We start from the raw sequence: 6,063 nt of genomic DNA, 5'->3' as shown, positions 1-6,063 counted from the left end.
CCTCCGGAGAGAGCAGCAGGGATGGCGGCCGTCCCCTCCCACCCATTCAACTGGAGGAAGTGGGTGTGATGACACCACCACTGCCACAGGTGGAGCCACCTGCACAAAACCTACCTGTGCAGGAGAGACCTTCTACCAGTGATGGACGGTCTCCTCCAAGAGACGAGGAAAGACCTTCTACCAGTGATGGACGTCAGAGCGACAGCAATGCTGTGGAGCCACCTGCACAAAATCTACCTGTGCGGCAGAGGCGGCAGCATTGGGTTCGCAGGAGAGCACTGCTAATTGCAAATCTCCCAACAAGGGATGTAACCGCACAGGAGGAGGCCGAGTCATGTATCATCTGTATGACCGAATATGAGATCGGAGAGCAGGTCACGGTCCTTCCATGTGACCACACCTTCCATCAGGGATGTATTACTAGATGGCTCCGCTCCAAACCTCTGTGCCCCCTGTGCCGTAACCACTGCTTCCATTGAAGCACCATGTTCATGGTGCAGACAGTGGTGGAGAACATACTGACCCCAGCCCAGGTAAGGGAGCAATGCATACATTAACACTACATTCATTACAAGACTGTAAAAAATATCACCTGTAACTTCCTGCTGTTCTGATCTCTCTTTAGTTTACCATCAGCTTTGGTCAACATCTTACCAAGCATGAAGGGCCATGAACACCCCAAAATCACCCGATGGTAAGTCACCTCTCATTCCCGCTGCCCCATGATATCTATATCACATGTGACATATAAGTAATTGTTCTTTTCTCCTTTTCATAGAAGGATGATCCAAGTCTGGAGAACATTGAGGAATTAGATCAGAATGACTTGTCCTTCATGTAAGTAGATATTAGAATTTGCTTTTTTATATTTTCCAGCTGATTATTAACTTTTTACTGGGAATCTATTGATGAGATGTAATAATTTGGTGTCTTCTCTTTACAGAAATCTGCAGAAGTTACAGATCATTTCCATAATGATCCACAGATCCCTCATCTGCTTCATAGAGACCCTGATTTCATCATGTGCAGAGATGCTGATAACAGCTGCAGCCCCAGACTATGATATCCTCATATATTCCATTATTTGTCCAAATGTTCCTAAAAATAAATAATATTTACCATCTCTATGTCTGGTTGTGACTTCACTATATAGAATGTTGTTACGTAACATTAGCAGCACATAATGATAAGTGAGGGAGGGATTTACCATTAGTTGGTATAGGGGTAGTGGCAACAGATAAAGGGGATGTCCAGCTCTTTTATATTGATGACTTACCCTTAGGATAGGCGACCAATATTAGATTAATGGGGACGCGACCCCCGGCACGCGTGATCAGCTGTTCTTGGTGCCGGTTGGATGTGATTATTTGCAGACTGGAACAGCACAGCGCCAACAACTGCATAGTGGCTACAGCGGGGTACTGCAGATCATATGAATAGGGTCAGGTGTGCAGTACCCGGAATCGGCCACTATATAGCTGGCAGAGCAGTACAGCATGGGCTCTGGCACCGCGTCCCACATTGCTTTAAACTGCTCGCGATACTCATCTCTCCACGTTCCTCCGCAGCTCCGGTGTCTTCCGACTCTGTGACATCTCAGGGAAGAGGGCGCGATCACTACAGCGCCCCCTCTGTGCTGGGCAGTCACAGTGCAGAGAGCCGGAACACGCTGTGGAGACAGGACCTGCGGCCAGCGGGGAACAAGGAGAGGGAAGTATTTGATTATTATTTTTTTTCTGTATGGAGCATTACATGGGGCCATACTGTATGGAGCATTATATGGGGCCATACTATATTGAGCATTATATGGGGCCATACTGTATGGAGCATTATATGGGGCCCATACTATATTGAGCATTATATGGGGCCATACTGTATGGAGCATTATATGGGGCCCATACTGTATGGAGCAATACATTGGATACGGAAAGTATTCAGACCCCTTTAAATGTTTCACTCTTTGTTTCATTGCAGCCATTTGGTAAACTCTAAAAAGTTCATTTTTTCCTCATTAAAGTACACTCTGCACCCCATCTTGACTGAAAAAAAACTGAAATGTAGAAATTTTTGCAAAATTATTAAAAAAGAAAAACTGAAATATCACATAACGCTATGCATATTTTATCAAACCCCTCCATGGAGCTGTAGCACTAAAGCACTAGGATAGCAGGTCGCAACTATGCAGTGTGTGGTCCTTAAATGAAGGTAAAATCATAATAGAAATATGGTATCACTTTTGGGATTCTGGGATCAACGAGCGATGAGTTATCCCAGAAGTTTTTAATAAAATGTGCAGGCTAGAGCCCAGTCCCTGTGACGTCATCCCAGGGGGGTCTCTCCCTTCAGCATAAAATAGTTGGCTGGGGGGTATAGATACTATAAGCAATGGGTCATATTCGATAACGTTCAAATCAAATCCACCTATATTGAATCGTCTCAGCGATCTTATAGTAAGTCTCTTCTTTAATCCTTATTATTTGGTGTAACTATTAATGTATTGAATTGTCTCCTTTTGTAAACATTTTTGTATAGTTTTCCTAAACACTGCCTCCCATTTGGATTAAATATAAAGTCTAATCGTTCTGTTTCTTTTGTCCTGTAATCGTTCCCTTCCCAGAAGCCATACACTACCAGAATGCAGGCGTTTGGCCAGGCAAGGCCTTGTACTATATTTCAAACTCAGCCGGTGGTGGCAGCGAGTAATATTAATAATTGGGCTATTGTGAAGCTGGCAGTGACTGTACAGAGGGCATTAACATATATTCCATATGTTGGAATCCCTGATGAAATCCTGACACAGTCACAGCATGGTGAGATATAGAGTGATCTCTGTGGAATACATGACAATGGAGATGCCGGGGACTGAACCTGGGGCCTCATACATGCAAAGCATGCGCTCTACCACTGAGCTACATCCCCTGCATGTGTGTTATGCTCATATGCAAAACCCTAAGGGTATGTTCACACTTATTTGAAAGCAGAAATTTCTGCAGCATTTCCACATCTCTTGGCAGGAAAAACGCAGCGGCAAAAACGTGCTTTTTTTCCTGCATTTTTCTAGCGTTTTTAGACAGCAATAAATGACATGGAGATAGATAATGGAGATAGATTGAGTAGATAGATAGACAGATATATTGACCAACAGACGTACAGAGAGACATTTAGACATAGGAACAGACATATAGACAAATAATTGCACAACCACCCAACATATAATAACTTTGCACCCTGTGGAGCTTATCAGGCAGCTTTTAATGATTAAATAAAAAAACAAACAAAAAAAAATGACGTGGTGTATCCCCCCATGTAACCAGCAAAGTTAATTAAAGCAGACAACTGAGAGCTGATATTATCAGGCTGGGAAGGTCCCTGGTGATTGTGCATAAACATACCAGCCCGCAGCACAGCCCTCCATGTGCTCGCCGAGGTAGTCTGACTGCCATTAGGTACCGAGATGAGATCCTCAGACCTCTTGTGAGACCATATGCTGGTGAGGTTGGCCCTGGGTTCCTCCTAATGCAGGACAATGCCAGACCTCATGTGGCTGGAGTGTGTCAGCAGTTCCTGCAAGATGAAGGCATTGAAGCTATGGACTGGCCGCCCGTTCCCCAGACCTGAATCCGATTGAGCACATCTGGGACATCATGTCTCGCTCCATCCACCAACGTCACGTTGCACCACAGACTGTCCAGGAGTTGGCGGATGCTTTAGTCCAGGTCTGGGAGGAGATCCCACAGGAGACCATCCGCAACCTCATCAGGAGCATGCCCAGGCGTTGTAGGGAGGTCATACAGGCACATGGAGGCCACACACAATACTCAGCCTCATCAGGAGCATGCCCAGGCGTTGTAGGGAGGTCATACAGGCACGTGGAGGCCACACACAATACTCAGCCTCATCAGGAGCATGCCCAGGCGTTGTAGGGAGGTCATACAGGCACATGGAGGCCACACACAATACTCAGCCTCATCAGGAGCATGCCCAGGCGTTGTAGGGAGGTCATACAGGCACGTGGAGGCCACACACAATACTCAGCCTCATCAGGAGCATGCCCAGGCGTTGTAGGGAGGTCATACAGGCACGTGGAGGTCACACACAATACTCAGCCTCATTTTGACTTGTTTTAAGGACATTACATCAGAGTTGGATCAGCCTGTAGTGTGTTATTCCACTTTAATTTTGGGGGTGACTCCAAATCCAGGCCTCCATTGGTTAATAAATGTGATTTCAATTGATGATTTTTGTGTGATTTTGTTGTCAGCACATTCAACTTTGTACAGAACAAAGTATTCAATGAGAAGATTTCATTCATTCAGATCTAGGATGTGTTATTTGAGTGCTCCCTTTATTATTTTGAGCAGTGTAAATACAGTTATATAAAAAGTTTGGGCACCCCTATTAATCTTAAGCTTAATGTTTTTTAAAAATTGGTGTTTTTGCAACAGCTATTTCATTTTGATATATGTAATAACTGTTGGACACAGTAATGTTTCTGCCTTGAAATGAGGTTTATTGTACTAACAGAAAATGTGCAATCTGCATTCAAACAAACTTTGACAGGTGCATAAGTATGGGCACCTCACCAGAAAAGTGACATTAATATTTAGTAGATCCTCCTTTTGCAAAAATAACAGCCTCTAGTCGCTTCCTGTAGCTTTTAATGAGTTCCTGGATCCTGGATGAAGGTATTTTTGACCATTCCTCTTTACGAAACAATTCCAGTTCAGTTAAGTTTGATGGTCGCTGAGCATGGACAGCCCTCTTCAAATGATCCCACAGATGTTCAATGATATTCAGGTCTGGGGACTGGGATGGCCATTCCAGAACATTGTAATTGTTCCTCTGCATGAATGCCTGAGTAGATTTGGAGCGGTGTTTTGGATCATTGTCTTGCTGAAAGATCCATCCCCTGCGTAACTTCAACTTTATCACTGATTCTTGAACATTATTGTCAAGAATCTGCTGATACTGAGTGGAATCCATGCGTCCCTCAACTTTAACAAGATTCCTGGCGCCGGCATTGGCCACACAGCCCCAAAGCATGATGGAACCTCCACCAAATTTTACTGTGGGTAGCAAGTGTTTTTCTCGGAATGCTGTGTTTTTTTGCCGCCATGCATAATGCCTTTTTGTATGACCAAACAACTCAATCTTGGTTTCATCAGTCCACAGGACCTTCTTCCAAAAAAAAAATTGGCTTCTCCAATTGTGCTTTTGCATACCTCAGCCGACTCTGTTTGTGGCGTGCTTGCAGAAACGGCTTCTTTCGCATCACTCTCCCATACAGCTTCTCCTTGTGCAAAGTGCGTTGCATAGTTGACCGATGCACAGTGACACCATCTGCAGCAAGTTGATGCTGCAGCTCTCTGGAGGTGGTCTGAGGATTGTCCTTGACTGATCTCACCATTCTTCTTCTCTGCCTTTCTGATGTTTTTCTTGGCCTGCCACTTCTGGCCTTAACAATAACTGTCCCTGTGTTGTTCCATTTCCTTACTATGTTCCTCACAGTGGAAACTGACAGGTTAAATCTCTGAGACAGCTTTTTGTATCCTTCCCCTGAACAACTATGTTGAATAATCTTTGTTTTCAGATCATTTGACAGTTGTTTTGAGGAGCCCATGATGCCACTCTTCAGAGGAGATTCAAACAGGAGAACAACTTGTAAGTGGCCACTTTAAGTAGCTTTTCTCATGATTGCATACACCTGGCTATGAAGTTCAAAGCTCAATTAGGTTACAAAACCAAAAAAAGTGTTTTAGTACGTCAGTAAAAAGTAGGTAGGAGTATTTAAAACAAGAAAATGATAAGGGTGCCCATACTTATGCACCTGTCAAATTTTGTTTGAATGCAGATTGCACATTTTCTGTTAGTACAATAAACCTCATTTCAAGGCAGAAACATTACTGTGTCCAACAGTTATTACATATATCAAACTGAAATAGCTGTTGCAAAAACACCAATTTTTATAAAACATTAAGCTTAAGATTAATAGGGGTGCCCAAACTTTTTCATATAACTGTATAAGATGGATAGGTATTCACACACAGAATATCAATGACATTT

The 6,063-nt window shown here is 43.6% G+C and overlaps 1 non-coding gene across 1 annotated transcript; it reads right to left on the bottom strand.

The window, feature by feature from the left end:
* Window positions 1-2,847: 2,847 nt before the first annotated feature.
* On the bottom strand, window positions 2,848-2,919 carry TRNAA-UGC (transfer RNA alanine (anticodon UGC)). Its single transcript has one exon. It is a non-coding gene; the product is annotated as a tRNA-Ala (tRNA).
* Window positions 2,920-6,063: the final 3,144 nt, after the last annotated feature.

Source organism: Phyllobates terribilis, unplaced genomic scaffold, assembly GCF_046119375.1.
Source record: "Phyllobates terribilis strain yellow unplaced genomic scaffold, ASM4611937v1 Scaffold_3__8_contigs__length_932513732, whole genome shotgun sequence".
Lineage (NCBI taxonomy): Eukaryota > Metazoa > Chordata > Amphibia > Anura > Dendrobatidae > Phyllobates > Phyllobates terribilis.
The sequence above is the reverse complement of the archived record's forward strand: the minus strand, read 5'-3'. Positions and strand labels throughout refer to the sequence as shown.